Source organism: Prionailurus viverrinus, chromosome B1, assembly GCF_022837055.1.
Source record: "Prionailurus viverrinus isolate Anna chromosome B1, UM_Priviv_1.0, whole genome shotgun sequence".
In the NCBI taxonomy this organism is placed as follows: domain Eukaryota; kingdom Metazoa; phylum Chordata; class Mammalia; order Carnivora; family Felidae; genus Prionailurus; species Prionailurus viverrinus.
The window spans coordinates 171,938,001-171,955,032 of record NC_062564.1 but is presented as its reverse complement, the minus strand read 5'-3'; the positions used below and the strand labels follow the sequence as shown (position 1 = coordinate 171,955,032).

The 17,032-nt window shown below is 40.2% G+C and overlaps 1 protein-coding gene across 14 annotated transcripts in view; it reads right to left on the bottom strand.

Moving 5' to 3' along the window:
- APBB2 (amyloid beta precursor protein binding family B member 2) overlaps positions 1-17,032 on the bottom strand; it is a 397,886-nt gene that overhangs the window by 259,721 nt on the left and 121,133 nt on the right. For 3 of the 14 annotated variants that reach the window (XM_047855465.1, XM_047855464.1, XM_047855458.1), the window contains exon 4: positions 16,604-16,688. The exons of the other annotated variants lie outside the window; for them this stretch is intronic. The gene's annotated coding sequence lies outside the window, so the exon portion shown is untranslated. The remainder of the gene's footprint in view (positions 1-16,603; positions 16,689-17,032) is intronic. 14 annotated transcript variants of the gene reach the window in all.

The window sequence follows — 17,032 nt, the reverse complement described above, 5'->3', positions numbered from 1 at the left end:
GCTCGGAGCCTGGAGCCTGCTTCAGATTCCGTGTCTCCCTCTCTCTCTGCCCCTCCCCTGCTCGCACTCTGTCTCTCTCTCTCTCAAAAATAAACGTTACTAAAAAAAATTTTTTTTTTTAAAAAGAAAAAGAGCGGGGCGCCTGGGTGGCTCATTGGGTTGAGCCTCCCACTTCGGCTCAGATCATGATCTCACGGTCCGTGAGTTCGAGCCCCGTGTCGGGCTCTGTGCTGACAGCTCAGAGCCTGGAGCCTATTTCAGATTCTGTGTCTCCCTCTCTCTCTGACCCTCCCCCGTTCATGCTGTGTCTCTCTCTGTCTCAAAAATAAATAAACGTTAAAAAAAAAAAAATTAAAAAAAAAAAAGAAAAACAAAAAGAGCTAACTGAATGGAAAGTAATTGCCTCTCAGAAGTGGAAAATGACAATGTAAATAAGCAGGCAGGAATTTATAAGCCATATATATATATTATATATATAATATATTATATATACTATATATATAATATATATATTATATATATTATATATATAAAATTGTAAATAAAAAATAAATTTTAAAAATGGCAGAAATTGATCAATAAATATATAAACCAGCCAACCATATAAGACAAACTGATAATGTGAGATTTCATTCTATATATAAATTAGGAAACAGATAAATCTAAATCTGTTCCTCCTAGTTAATCAAACTGTTAAAATTTAATTTAATGCATTTTATCTTTAAGTAGCAAGAAATGCACAGGGAGGTCGAATATGCCTAAATCCTTAAGTCACGTCTCTAGCTTTGGTTAGCACATAATGAAAGGGTCCCTGGACACCAGGGCACAGCCATCTTTGTTTTCATCAAGTTCATTAGCTGCAGCTGCAAATGGACATCTGTGTTCACCATTCCCCTTCTACCTGAGTCCCTACTGTGGCTTCTTACAATGAAGGTTTGTCCTTATTGAAGGGTCAAGGACAGAGAATATCCAGTATCTGGACCTCCTTCCTTTGTTTGTGGAATTCATCATCATGTGAGTATTGATGAGAGCCATACCTTTCAACATAAAGGCAAAAATGGCGGGGGGGAGGGGGGTGACACTCGCCTTCCCAGCACCCCTGCAGCTAAGGCATGAGCACATGACTTAGCCTTAGCCAACCCTGGATCTAAAGCTGGAGACACAAAGGCAGGAGCAGAGAGAAATTACCATGGGTAAGGGCAACAGCAACAATTTCCAGTGCCAGAGGCAGCAAAGGCCGAGGTGACACCGTTGGAAGCAAGTGTCTGGTCCCACTGTGGTGGTCAGGGTGAACCAGCATTGTCCTGCGTTCAGCAACAGGGTCCATTTACCCTGCATAGAACTGATCATATCATATGACCTTGACTATGAATCTGGCTGTATAGTCTCTATTCATTCCTGCCTTTTTACCAACTTCCAGCAGTTCCAGAAACTACCCACTATCTTCTCAAAATATTCTTTCGCTGCTTAAATCATTCACCCAGTTTCCATTGCTTCTAAGAACGCTGCCTGATATACTTTCCCAGGATACATAGGAAGACATAGTTAGCTTTCTACTGAAGTTAAGAATAAAATGTTTATGCTGCATATGATACTGAAGCAGAACCAAGGGTATTTTTCCACAGGGAAACATGGGGGGGGGGGGTGGATCTTAAGTATAAATACAACTAAGCTGCTGGAATGTTACAGGTTAAAGAAGTTTCAATGGGCTCATCAATTCTCTGAATTTTCTCTCATTAGAAAACACACTCCTAGTTCAAAACCACTAACTGACTTTGTAATCAGTTTGTGAATTGGGAGTTGCCACTATTTACATCTGGCAAAAGACACGATTCTTACTGTGAGTGGGCAGAAGAGCAGTGGGTGAGGAAGAACAATTTTGTCTTTCTGTTTAAAACAAAGTTTTCTGAGAGATGAAGTCGTCTGAGAGGCAGTGGTCAAGCACTGCACGTGAATATGGAAATGCAAAGCAAGCCAGCCAAAGGTTTATAGTCCACTGCAGAAACATCAATATTGCCAAGAAGCTACATTCATCAGTTCAGCGTACTGCAGCATGTTTAGTCCCAAGTCGGAGAGAGCTGAACCCGAGGCCATTTATCTGCATATGTCTCAGGCTAACCACACAAATTCTGCAGACAAAGCTAGAAGTTAAGATAGATAGCTTAGAACTAACTGTTGATGTGATCAAAAGGGCTTCATACAAAGAGTCCAATGCAGTAATGACGTTACTAGAAATGGGGGTGCAAAGAAAGAAAGCTTCTCTCTGTGGTAGCCATTGTGTCTGGAAACTGAGGAAGTCTTTCATGACAAAGTAGAGCTACAGTTAAAGTCATGACACAGTAGAACTACGGTTTTTGTTAGTTGTGCAGAACAAGATTATACACACCCTGTAAAGAAGGCTGATAAAATAAATGCAGAGCCTGAGGTGTGCATGTAATTTCCCTGCCTGTGGTGTTATTTCATAAAGACCTGCCAAGGGATCAATTCCTCAGTCACAGAAGTCAGGCTATAAATCACCTTGGAAGAAATTAATTGTATTTCAGTTGGTGATGTGAATGCCACCTCAAATTCTATCACCTGCCGAAACATCTTTACCGTATATTCGTCTGTGCAGTCAGTTCCCATGAAATATCTAATGGCCTCTAAAACAAGAGTTTCATTCCACAGTTGTCCAAGTGAATTATACTGCGCTCACACAGTGTTTTGAAAAGCTGAGATAAATTCATCTCAGTTAATCCCGGATTCAGTCCCCCCACCTTGTTTCATTTGGGGATCGCAATGGACAGTGACTCCACACAGTAATATGTGTGTTAGCAAAGTAAATACATAATCTAATTAGCACAGTGCTGTAAACAACAAGGGATGGTTCTGCTATTTAGGTTTCAGAAATGAAAAGAGAGAAGAAATCAGTCCCAAGATTTCCCAATAAATCAGTCTCAAAAGCTGTTTCCAAGACTACCTTTTTGAGAAATTTAAAAGTAAGGGCCAGTTTTTTATGCACAAGTGCAAAGGAGGCAAATTCATAGCTAGCTAATGAAACTCAAAATGGTGGAGCCATAAACGGCTATTTGCAAAACAGAGTCATTGTATCCAAAGCCTGACTTAATATTTAGGTATATAGAAGGATCTCTTTGTTTTTCCCCCCTCTGCAATGACTTCAGAGATCATCCAGAAATTTACGAAGAGGGGTTTTATTTTGTTTTGTGTAGGTTCTAGTTCCATCCATTATATGTTTATATTTTTACTCTAAGATTCTCCATTGGATTATATAATCTCACAAATATTTTCTTAACCTGAATTTGTTTTTACTAAACAAATATGGCAAGATGTAATTAAAATAGCACTGACTTCACCAATATCACAGAATGTAAACTGACAGCTAATGAAGTTCTATGGAAAGTATAAAATGGTGGAAAAAAGTAACTGAAAGCACGTCAGATGAGCCACCAATCCTTCCACACTTACTACAAACACAGCAGTCTGTAATAGGTGTGGAACAGAAGTGAGGCATGTGACACAGTCACTGGCCACCGGGAGCTTAGCATATTCATGCAACAGGACACATGGAACTATGAACAAACACTGGGTCAGAGACCTCCTGGAAAGATTTAGACTTTAAGGAAAAGAAGTTGGATAAGTCAGATGGGGTCATATTCTGTCAGATTATTAAGTCTATTATACACTTTATTTTTAAAAATTTTATGCGACATGAATATGTCCACACCTCTTATGTCATAAAGAATACTAATCAACAATGCTGTCAAAACCAATTTCATGCAACTAAGGTAATTTACCACATCTTGCCAACATCGCTCATCATACTGCAGTATTTATTTTTGACCAGTCTGAGTCTCCCACTAGACTATGAGATATTACAGGTCAGAGAGGTGTCCTATTGAACTTTTAATGCTTAGTCTTGGCAACTACTGAATACATGATAATCCATTACATTGTTGATGCTGAATGAATGAATGAATGAATGATGTTATAAGAGTAGCTGTTTATTTGGTAATTTATCTGAATACAAAGATTGGTTCTTCTTTTTTTAAAAAATTTTTATAAACGTTTATTTATTTTTGAGAGAAAGAGCATGGGCAGGAGAGAGGGAGAGAAAGAGGGAGGCACAGAATCCGAAGCAAGCTCCAGGCTCTGAGCTGTCAGCACAGAGTCCAATGCAGGGCTCGAACCCATAAACTGTGAGATCATGACCTGAGCTGAAGTCAGACTGATTCTTGACCACAAAATAGTTCAGGAGGCTTCTACAAAGTTACATTTCATTAAGGAAATGGTGAAAAATTAAAAATCAAAAAGTATGTTAGAGGTATTCATTGAAGCATTATTCATTATAGGAAAAAGAACATTCTGAATTTTCAGTAAGTAGGTAAAGTGCTGTTCTATGATGGTCAACCACTCAGTAGATTATGGAGCTATTAAAAATGACAAATATGAAGGCCTACAACAGAGGAAAATTAAAATCCAACACAAATAAAAAACGTTTTAATGGTGGAAAGCTGAAAGATTTTCCTTTAGGATCACAAGGATGCCCACTTTTGCCACTTCTGTTCAACATAGTATTCTCAGTCCTAACCAGAGCAATTAGGCAAGAAAAAGAAATAAAAAGCATCCATTGTAAAGAAATCAATAAAAATATCTCCACTTGCAGATGACATGAAAACCCATCACAGATGCAGAATAGCCTAAAGATTCTACAAAAAAACAGTTCAAACGAATAAATGAATTCAGCAAAGTCGCAAGGTATAAAATCAACACACAAACATCATTTGTATTTCTATACACTAACAGTGGGCAATCCAAAATGGAAATTAAGACAATTCTATTTATAATAGCATCAAAAGGAATAAAGTATTTAGAAATAAACTTAACCAAGGCAAAAGATGTAAACACTGAGAACTACAAAATGTAGTCTGAAAGAAATTAGAGTCAAATAAATAGGACATCCTGTGTTCATAGATTAGAAGATTTAAAACTGTCAAGATATCACTACTACCCAAAGTAATACAGATTCAATGCAATCCTTATCAAAACTCCAATGACACTTTTGCAGAAATAGAAAAATCTGTACATATTCTCTCTTGTAATAAACTTAAAGGGTGAATCACTACAAGTTACCAACAAACACTTAAAATTAAACTATGAAGTAATATTTTGAACATCACACATTGGAAGCTACTATTCAGATCCAGAGAGGATCCAACACTTAGAATGGCATCGGGGCACCTGGTGGCTCAGTCAGTTAAGCATCCGACTTTGGTTCAGGTCATGATCTCGTGGTTTGTGAGTTCAAGCCCTGCATTGGGCTCTGTGCTGACAGCTCAGAGCCTGGAGCCTGCTTCAGATTCTGTGTCTCAGCCTCTCTCTGCTCCTCCCCTGCTCACGCTCTGTCTCTCTCTGTCTCTCAATACTAAAGAAACATTAAAAAAAAATTGTATTAAAATAGAGTGGCATCAGGTTACTAGAGGGAAGGTGGGAGGAATGGGTTAAATAGGTGATGGCTATAAAGGAGGGCACTTCTTGTGATGAGCACTGGGTGTTGTATGTAAGTGATGAATCACTAAATTCTACACTTGAAACTAATATTACACTGTTTGTTAAATAACTGGAATTTGAATAAAAATTTTGAAAACAATAAAGTACTTGTTTTAAAATGAAAAAAAAAATAAAACAAAACAGAGTGGCATCATCACCAATATTCAGGCTGACAATGGACCAAATTCATGACTTTTCACATGAGGCGATCACAGAGGAGACTTGGTACGTCGTCCTATCAGAAAAGAAGTCTGTCATTGCACTTGAAAAACATACCAACAGGATAGTATAATATCAAGTGATGGGAGGAACAGCCTTCTCTAGCAACAGATGCCTGGATCTCCACAAAACAGCCACAGTCACAAACCAGAGCGGTGTTAAGAATGGTAACCACTATCATCAGATACTGACAGGCTGAATCCATTCAAATATTTGCACTGTGTACTTTTAGGAGTTATTATAGATTAACAGAATTTCAGGTTGACAGTTTAAAATCACAGTACACATGAAAACCATTTTATGGATAAGAAAATGAGTACCCAAGGAAGAGCTCCCTATATGTACCTCAAAATCATATAATAACTAGCAGGTGGCAAAACCAAGACTAGAACCCAGATTGCCAGGGTTTCCCCATCTTCCCTAATGAAATTCCTGAAGAACCACCTTAGCCTGTTGGCAGAAAAGGTTTCTATGCAAAACAATTGTTTCCCAGTTTTATTGAGACAGTATTGACATATCACATTGTCCTAGTCCAAGGTATACAACATAATGGTTTGATATATGTATGTATCAAAAAATGGTCACCACAGTAAGTTACAAATCCAGCCACCACACAGTCACAAATTTTTTCCTTGTGGTGAGAACTTTTAAGATCTATTCTCTTACCAACTTTCAAACAGACAACAAGTATTGTTAAGTATAGTCACCAAACTGTACACTACACCCCTAGAACTTACTTATCTTGTAATTGAAAGTTGGTACCTTTTGATTACCTTCACCCATTTCCCCCACCTCCCTAACCTACGGCAACCTCAGGCAACCACCGTATCTCTGTTTCTATAAGTTTGGAGGTGTTTTTCTGGATTCCATATATAAGTAATATCATATGGTATTTGTCTTTCTCTCCCTGACTTACTTGGCCATCAAGGTCCACTGTTGTAAATGGCAGAATTTCCTTCTTTTCTTATGGCTGGGTAATATTCCATCGCATACACACCATGGTTTCTTTATCCACTCAGTCACTAATAGACACTTAGAATACTTCTATGTCTTGGCTATTGTAAATAGTACAATCAATGAGCATGGGGGTGCAGGTATCTCTTCTAGATAGTGATTTCATTTCTTTCAAATACATACCCACAAATGGAGCTGCTTAATAGTTCTATTTTTAATAGTTCTATTTTTAATTTTTAAAGGAACCTCCATACTGTTTTCCATAGTGACTACACCACTATTAATTACATTGTAAATTAATGTACATTAATTTACATTTCCACCAACAGTGCACAAGGACCCCTTTTCTCCACACATCCCTACCAACACTCGTTATCTCTGGTCTTTTTAACAATGTCAATGTCTCACATTCTAAAACATGTGAGGTAATCACAAAACAATTTCTTGATGACTCTTAACTGCATCAGTATACGTAAACCACCTCACCCCAACTCCAGGAAAGGAACCTCCTAGGATTATATGGAAGCTTCCAAATGATACTGGACTTTTTGATAGCTGGATGTCACCAGCCCATCCCTAGGGAAAGGGGTTAGGTCTGCCCTATGCAAGGGAGACTTCCCAACATCAATTATCCTGGGAAAAGGCAGAGCCTGAGATAAGAAATGGGAATGAGCACAGAAAGACTTGACAGAAGGAAAACGGAAACCCTCCCTCTTCTAAGGCCTCAATCTCTTGATGCCCGGACGCTACATTCAGATGTGCTGACAGTCCTTTCTGGGAATGAGAAGTGGTGGTCTCTACAGACAGATAGCCTTGTAGAAGGCCTGGTGAGGCTGTATTTAGGCCTGCCATATCTGGTAGCCAATTTCATGGGACTCTCTGGGTTTTGTTAAAAGTCGTAAATTCAGGGGCGCCTGGGTGGCTCAGTCGGTTACGCATCTGACTTTGGCTCAGGTCACGATCTCACGGTTCGTGAGTTGGAGCCCCACGTCAGGCACTGTGCTGACAGCTCAGAGCCTGGAGCCTGCTTCGGATTCTGCGTCTCCCTCTCTCTCTGCCCCTCCCCTACTCGCACTCTGTGTGTGTGTGCGCGCGTGTGTGTGTCTCTCTCAAAAATAGACATTAAAAAAAAGTCATAAATTCAACTTTTGTCTGCTGTAGGTAGGTAATTAAAGGCACGTTTCCAGACTAGGGGTGGAGCGGAAAACAGGAAGGCAGAGCTAGCACAGTGCTGGCAGCAATGATCAGCAAGGCCCTCAAAGAACACAGGAAGCTTTAAGACAGGAATCCGAGGCATGAACGCTAGGCTCACCAGTCAAATGAAGATGATGTCCTTTCTTGATCAGGGGAGCTCAGAAGAGGGGGCATTAATTTGTAACTAGGAGACACAATGCGTTTCCTTGCAAATCATCACAGATTAAACACGGGTTTCTCAGTACCAACCACACATACTAATAATTCAATGGCTGAGAACTCTAATGACCATCCAGAATGTTTACGGTCAGCATCCACTCTGACCGGCCAGACACTGGGTGTTAACTAGTTTGAGTCTCACCCTTCCAACAATAACACCTGTGTCTCCAACCTCAGTATCTGCTATTGATTCCTCAGCCTGGAAGAAAACTATTTTTGTGTTAGATGCTTACAGTTTGCCCCAGATGCAGGAATGAATAAACATCCTATTAATAAACCCTAAGCAATAATCATTAGTCCCATTTTATAGGCTAGAAAATTGAGGCTCAAAGAGTTCACCCACAGATAGCCAGTGGCAGAGTCAGAATTTAGTTCCAAAACAACTGAGTTTTAGAATTCTAGAGATACAATCCCTCTACTCTGGAAAGTTACCCTCCTACAAAAGATAACGTTGCAGGGAACAAGAAACTATGGGACTTGAAGGCAAATGTACCACCGTCTCATAAAATACTAATAGGGAAAAGAGGCTGGCCATAACATGATTTTAATCCTCCACCAAACTCTCATACCACAATCATCGTCAAGAATTACCTGAGTACCTCAAGCTTTTACATATATCTGTATGGCAACATGTTAGTCTGTTTCTTCAGAGCCAAGTATATGAACTATAAAACCAATTTAATCCTATTTATCAAGAGAAAAACCTCAAAATACATTCTATTAAAGCCTTGGGAGTCCCTACGTAAATGTCTCATTTGATTAAAATATTACCACCATTTTCAACAAAAGACACAATTTAACAGTAAATTTAAGGGGAAAAATATGAATTTTACTATTTTCCCTCCAGCCATTTCTTTAAACCTCTGACAAATCCTCTGTTCTAAGAAATGATTTCTTTTACTTTCTACTTAGAGAACAAATGAAAATGCATCTGAATGAAATTACCACTGCTGTGGAAACAGTGAGATGCTAAATCAAAACTAGCGATGATGACAAGATTTTCTCGAATGAGGCCAGATTCCCTAAACACGACCCATCATCGTAATAACCTTTAAATGCCCTTTCTCATATGGCTACACCAGCCATTAGTTGGAAAGAAAGTTCATTTTGTCAAAATCAGGTTATTTTGCTCAACATCTGATTCTCTTCAGTTACCACTCATCAGTCTTTCTACTTATTATAAGAGATCAGACACTAATCTAACATGTAATTTTACTGGTACTACATCTACATTAGTTGAATTCATCAAAGTAGTCTGAAGGCTGTAAGATTTCCCTTTTTAAGAGAGAATTTTTTTTTAAGGTTTATTTATTTATTTTGGGAGTGAGAGTGCATGTAAGCAGAGGAGAGGCAGAGACAGGGAGGGAGAGAATGAATCCCCAGCAGGCTCTGCACTGTCAGCACAGAGCCTAAGGTGGGACTTGAACTCATTAACCATAAGAACCTGACCGAGATCAAGAGTCAGACACTCAAGTGAGTGAGCCACCCAGGCACCCCAAGGCTGTAAGATTTCTGTTTAAAGACACAGAATGTCACCAAAGTCCCTCAGTTGGGTGGCTGTTTAATTTCCCATCCAAACCAGGACACATGACAGTGAAGGGGGCATTATCGAAACAACAACAGGAAACAGGCAGATTCACGACAGTCCCAGCAAACGGACACATATGGCCACCCAACTTGCTAAAGAACCAAACACCATACTTAAAAACCTAAAGTCTTAAAAACTGAAATCAAGACCATGGCAGGAAAGGGGCATAGAGGGCTTATGTGAAAAGAAGGTCAGAGCACCAAGTAAGATCAAGAGAAGTCTTTCTCAAGCACCCAAACCCAATGGCATTTCCAGATTCCCTAAGCATAGCTCCTCCCACCTTGATTAAAACAGTTTGTATATGTGGCTTAAGTCTGTCACATGCCATGTGCTCTCCTTGCTTATTTCTTGGTTTATTTTATTGCCATCACACTCCTCCTTGATATTACCTTAACTTATGCCCCTTCCTCAGAGACTCCTGTCCCCTCTTCTCCCTATTTTATTTTCCATCCCTGAGCCAATCAACCAGAGTTACTGGGTACTTGCTACATATGAGGTATTGTGCTAAGGACCTCCTACATGAAATGAATTCAAAGCTGAATTAGATACAGTCCTTGCCAGGTAACTGTCCAAATTTTTGTTTGCAACACTTTGTTTAAAACTCAATACAGTTTCACCCCAACCTCTGTTTCTGCATATCCTAAGCAGCTCAAGCGGGGAGCAGAATTCCAAAGTAGTCTACCAAAGCCACCTCCCTGTTCATTTGTAGATAATTTAGTACATGCACCGATGTAAAAGAATAACAAACTATTTTCGTTAGGTGTCAAAATGTCTACATCTTAAAAAATTTACAAAAGCTCCCTCACCCAAGACACACTTGCATCCCTATTTCCGCCATAAAACTGGTGATGGACTCATGATGTCTTGCCTGCCAGTGACTTTCCAGCAACTTGTAGAGTTTCCGGCACAAAACAGGCACTCGATAAATATCTATGGAGTAAATGAAGGAATGCGGGGCTCGTGGTTAACTACTTTTTTCCTGATTCCAACTCCTTACCATTTTTGCTCCATTGATTATCTCCTCTTAAATGGCAGCCCCATTAGAGTAACAGCTTTGAGATCAACCCAAATCCCCAGATCAGATTCCCAGCCACTGAGCAAGGTTTCTAATCATTCTCTATGCTTTATTTTTCTTATGTCTAAAATAATACTAATCATTCTAGATACCTTATTTTTCTTATCTATTAAATAGAGATAGCACCATCCAGTTTGCAAGTTCTTTGTGGAATCTGTGAGATTTGAAAAATGAGTTACATAAAGGGTCCAGCCAGAACCCAAGAAATGCGTATTGAATGAAAGCATACATTGCCATTCCATTCTGTGGCTCCAGATCAAAATGTAACCATCAAAATCTAATTTGCTGAAGCTGAGCTTCATTCAAACAACAGATACGCATCAAGAGCCAAAACACACAACTGAAGTCTGTCTGCTGTTGAACATCAAAGGAGGAGTTTAACATCTGCTTTTAAATGCAGGAAAACAACAATTAGTTCACAAGTAAAAGGGAAAGGTATATGATCCAACTTTATTTTCCCTACCAAAGTATCCAAGTATTAAGGGCTTACTAGCTTATGGCAGGCTGAAGCTCTATTGCAGGAGTCATACACTGGGGGAAGGTAACCCAGGAAACGGTTTTTAAATTCAGCATTTATTGATAACTCTTGCTTCTCCTGGTCAAGAATGTCCAGGCGAAGGGTGCCCTTACTCTTTTTTTTTTTTTTTTAAGTTTACTTATTTATTTTGAGTGTGAGAGAGAGAGCTCTGAAGGGGCAGAGAGAAAGGGAAAGAGAGAGAGATTCCCCAGCAGGCTCCATACCATCAGCACAGAGCCCAATGTGGGGCTTGAACTCATGAACTGTGAGATCATGACCTGAGCTGAAATCAAGAGTCGGTCACTTAACTGACTGAGCCATCCAGGCAACCCTACTCTTTTTTTTTTTTTTTAATGTTTATTTATTTGAGGCGGGGGGGGGGGGGGTTGGAGAACGAGCAGGGGAGGGACAGAGAGAAAGTGAGACACAGAATCCGAAGCAGGCTCCAGGCTGAGCTGTCAGAACACAGCCCGGCATGGGGCTCGAACTCACGAGCCGTGAGATCATGACCTGAGCCAAAGTTGGACGCTTAACCGACTGAGCCACCAGGCGCCCCTGCCCTTATTTTAAAGTGCAAAACAAAGCAGTCAAAAACCACAAGAACAAGATTGGATCTGAAGGGTATTTTTATCCAACTTGCTTGCTTTTCCAGTGATCTCAAATATAAAACCTCAAAGGAGAATAACATCACGAGTCTTTGTGCAACTTCGAATTTATGGAAGAAAAACAACTCTGTGACAGACAGGCACACGCTTGTTTTTGCTGCACGGCAATGTTTTGAGACCCGTTCTGCCGCTATTTCACTTCCCCTCAGGCTCAACAGTGGCCGCTGGGAACAAGAAGGTCCCTTGTGCTCTATTTCCAGCACACCTGAACTTCTAGCCTACTGAGGCCATGAGAGCTATTTACAGACCTTTCCTTCCTCTTTTCCAGTAACGGTGGCGGAAGCGAGCTATGAAACTTCCCTGGGGTTTGGTTTCCTTTTTCCCAGCTCACTTATGCTACTCTCCTGGAAGATGAAAGAAACTCCAGAGTTTTTCAAAGTCCCGAGGCAATGCTGATCTCAAATAACATTTTCTTTTTTTTTTTTTTTTAAATTTTTGGGATAGAGAGAGACAGAGCATGAACGGGGGAGGGGCAGAGAGAGAGGGAGACACAGAATCGGAAACAGGCTCCAGGCTCCGAGCCATCAGCCCAGAGCCTGACGCGGGGCTCGAACTCACGGACCGCGATATCGTGACCTGGCTGAAGTCGGACGCTTAACCGACTGCGCCACCCAGGCGCCCCAACATTTTCTTTTTTTTAAAAAGCATTCATTTCCTACTCTCCTAGGGCATACAGAGCATGAAGCAAAGCCTAAAATCCCTCCTTAGAGTTCACAAAAGCAAATGTAGTAGTTACAAGAACGTGAACTCTGGTTTAAAAACAGCAAAGGGTCATCCTGGGCTACACATGGGCTGTAACACTGAAATGTCAAATTCCAGCCCATAAGCTCACAATTTTGGCCTTTAAAGAGTATCTGAGCAAAAGTGGCTCTCATCCAAATGTACATTTTTTTTCCCCACTAAATTCCCAGTGAACCAGGCACATGAACCAATTACCACAGCCTTGTTTCTTAGCCATCTTCATTTATAGACACTTGCTCGCCAAGAACCATGGAGTTCAGAAACCAAGAAAACAGGATGCGAACATAGGTAGTCTGACTCCGGGGCCTCTGCTCATCTGCTCTGAACTAGGAAAACACTTCTATTTATTGTCTAAATCTGAGTCAGTCCAGGACCAAACAAGAGTGACTATCAGCACAAGGGTTTCATGAGTTTTTGCAAACTGAGGTCCCTACCTGCATGAATGACAGTGTAACATTTTTTATGGACTCATAAATATCATTTAAGACATTTGAGTGGTTATACCTGCCCCGGCAGTGAAGCAGCAGGCACAGATTTAAGCTTCCAAAACGGACTCGCCGTAAGTACATTTTAGTCTTGGCCTCAGTGTTTGATGGCAAGTCACAAATTATTTCTCAGAGAAAAATGGCAATTAGGAATTGCCTGAAACTTTAGCAATCAATCTAGACGTCAAATTAAAATCCAATGACTCCTTTGTACATTCTACTTAACCATAACTGCAACTGAAGCTTTACATGTATAATAAAAAAATTATTGAATTTTAGGAGACGGAAAAACCGTAAGAGGCTATTCATCGTATCAACGTATACTTTATTAAGCAAAGAGTTATGAAAGACAAAGACAAAAAGTGAATGAGACTGGAACCCAGTCCTCAGAATCTTCCCATCTAGTAAATTAAACACAATAGTATGTAAATAACTATGACCCAATTCAAAAGGATAAAATCAGAATATGTTATCAGAGGGACTCAGGCAGGGTATTAAGGGAGTTCAACATACAGAAAAGATCACTTCTAAGCACAGCACAGTCATTAAGAGCATAAACATGAGACTCACAGAGACCCGGGTTTGAGTCTTATCTATACCACTCTCTAGCTGTGTGGAATTAGACAAGTTATTTAACCTCCCTGAGCCTCAGTTTCAAAATCTTTAAATAATAGGATAATAGCATCTCCCTCTTTGAAGTGATATGGCGGGGGGGGGGGGGGGGGGGGGGCTTGGGTAGCTCAGTTGGTTAAGTGTCCAACTCTTGATTTCAGCTCAGGTCATGAGCTCACCATTTGTGGGTTCGAGCTCCACATCTGGCTCTGGGCTTATAGTGTGGAGCCTGCTTGGGATTCTCTCTCTCTCCCTCTCTCTGCCCCTCCCTTGCTTGCTCTCTAAATAAATAAATAAATCTTTTAAGAAATCTTAAAAAAAAAAAAAAAGAATTGTTAAAGGATTAAGGAAAATAAAACCTAAGAAACCCTTACTACATGTCCCACCACACCCTCGGGGTTAACTGCTAGCAATGGGTTCCAGTCTCTGACCCACTATTTCTCCATCTTCTGTGTCCGGTTCTTTCTCTTACCAATGTCCCTTACCTGGTCTGTCCAAAGCCCTGCCAGATCCTATTATCAACTCTCCTTTAAAGATGAGGGGGATAGGGGTGCCTGGGTGGCTCAGTCGGTTGAGCGTCTGACTTCAGCAAGGTCATGATCTCACAGCTCATGGGTTCGAGCCCCACGTTGGGCTCTGTGCTGACAGCTTGGAGCCTGGAGCCTGCTTCAGATTCTGTGCTTCTCTCTCTCTGCCCCTAACCCACTCACATTCTGTCTCTGTCTCTGTCTCTTTCAAAAATAAATAAACATTAAAAAAAATTTTAATAAATAAATAAAGATGAGGGGATAGAACTTGAGAATGGGGAATGTGCCCAATGTCATACAGTTAGTAAAAAGACCACCATGTCTACCTCCAGACTCCTAGGCTTTAGGGTACATGGTTATTTCTTTGCCTAATCTCTCCTATTATTTGATAAGCAATTAAAAAGCAAGTAGAGAACTTTATTATGCAAATTTTAAAAGGTGCCTTCTCTAAGCAGTCCCAGACCCAAGAGCACACAGTTGAGTAAGTAACGTGGCGGATGATTATCAGTCCCCACCACCCACCGCACACACGTTGCCCTTATGCAGTAAACAATCTGCACGACCTCACATGGCAACCCTGGGTCTCCAGTCTTCTCTTTTTCGGTGTATATGCCTCGCTGCCACCCAAGTGATCTTTTGTAAAAGTCCCACCTACTTATGAAATTTCTTCTACTTTAAAATGTTTATGAGAAGACCCTGGGGGAAGGGAAGGGGAAAAAATAGTTACAAGGAGAGAGGGAGGGAGGCAAACCGTAAGAGACTCTTAAATACAGAGAACAAGAGCACATATTACACACTGTATGTTAGCCCATTTGACAATAAATTATATTTTAAAAATAAATAAATAAAATTTTTATGGCTATATATTGCTTAGAAACCCCAAGTCTCCAGCGTGGTACCCATGTGGCCCTCCTCTGGTACCAAGTCTCTTCAATTTCAGAGCCAACTGTGCTCTCCACCACGTCCCATACCCCAGCCGCGGTGGCGTTCTTGCTGCTCTCTGAACACGCCATGAGCTTCCATTCGTCTGCACTTTGGCATGTGCTTTTCCTACAACTAGCTCCAACGACTCCTCCCCTTCCTCCCTATCTTCTAACTCAGCCGGCAAGACTTATTCCACTGCCAGCTCTTGCATGCAATAAAGACATTTCCCGATTGTTCCTCTCTCAGTGCACCCAAGGCATTTGTGAGTGTACATTCTCCACCAGTTCGTGGGAGTCAGGAGGATACTACACGGGCTTTGAATTGGATGGGCCAGAGTTAGAATCCTACCTCAAACATTTGTTAGCTGAGTGAAGTGGACAAGTTACTTCCCCCACCCCGCCCTGCCCTGCCCACCTGAATTTCAATAATTCCTACCCCAAGAATTACTGTGAAAATCAAATGCCTTAATGTTATGTCTTCCACACTGGTTCAGACAGTAGAGCCACTCTCAGGGCAGAATGCATAAAATCTCAATACACTTAATTGTATCATGTGAGCTAAGATCTTCTCTAGTAGGAAAAATTAAGACCACATTATATGTCTACAGGTTTTCAAATATAAAAAAAGTATATGTTTTTAAAATCATTGCTCAGAGTTTATCAACTAAATGCTTCTTATTTGTTTACCCTTTTTTTTCCAATTTGTTTATTTAACCTAACAAGTAGTAGCAGATACTAAAAGTTCAAGAAAATATAATAGGAGAAAAAAACTTAAAGATTAGAAGTTTCTATTTACAGACTTATTTTGGAGGGAATGGGTCAATAAATATCATTACTGAATTTTAGTAATCAAACACCTCATCTAAGTTCCACCCCACTGCTTGTCACATGGTACAGGCTGAATAAATGTTTATTTGAATCTGAATTCGAAACGCAGATTACATTCCTTGAAAGCAAGGGTATAACTCATTCATCTCTGAATAATGAGCTCCTAGTACAGTGGCTGGCACATAGTAGTTGCTCAAGAAATGTTGATTTAATATATGAACTTACAACTGAGAAAGCATGCAAAGGTCTATGAAACATTGTGTCTCCAATTATTTTGGATTGCAATCTACCCCAATAAATCCTAGTCTACAGTCTATGAAATGCTCCTTTTGTACCCATCGCCACCTCATCTGAGATATCTAGAGTTTCTTGGGAGGGAGAAATATGCAGGTAGAAACCTTCCTTAGGCACAGAAATATTGATGAAGACAGCAGAGTGGGAGGAATATGTCACCTGCACTCTTGTCATATAACAAAGGAACCAAAGACACAACACGTTATACACAGTACCTGTCAGACAGTGACACTTCCAGTTTTGAGCACGTATTTACTCCCATGAGCCTCCTATCCAGAACGTGTCTGGTTACAGTAAACGCTGCAGAGATTACAGAAGGTGAATCCTAGTCTTTCTGTTTGCAGATGAAAAACCTACACTATCATATTTCACATATTTATACTCCTTTGTAACTGAAAGCCAGGATGGCCTCCAATCAAACAAAAAGCTAAGATCCCATTGTTGTACTTTCACTAAAAAGGACATTGTAGATAAATATTTATTAGCATGGGAATTCATTACTTGTTGGTAGGTGGAAAAGACAGGACACCAAACAATTTGAAGAACAGAATCCTCTTTCAGTACTGGCATAAAAATAAACATAATGTGCGTCAAATAGAACAGTAAACTAGAAGCTTTTTTTTTTTTTTTTTACTTCTTTTAAA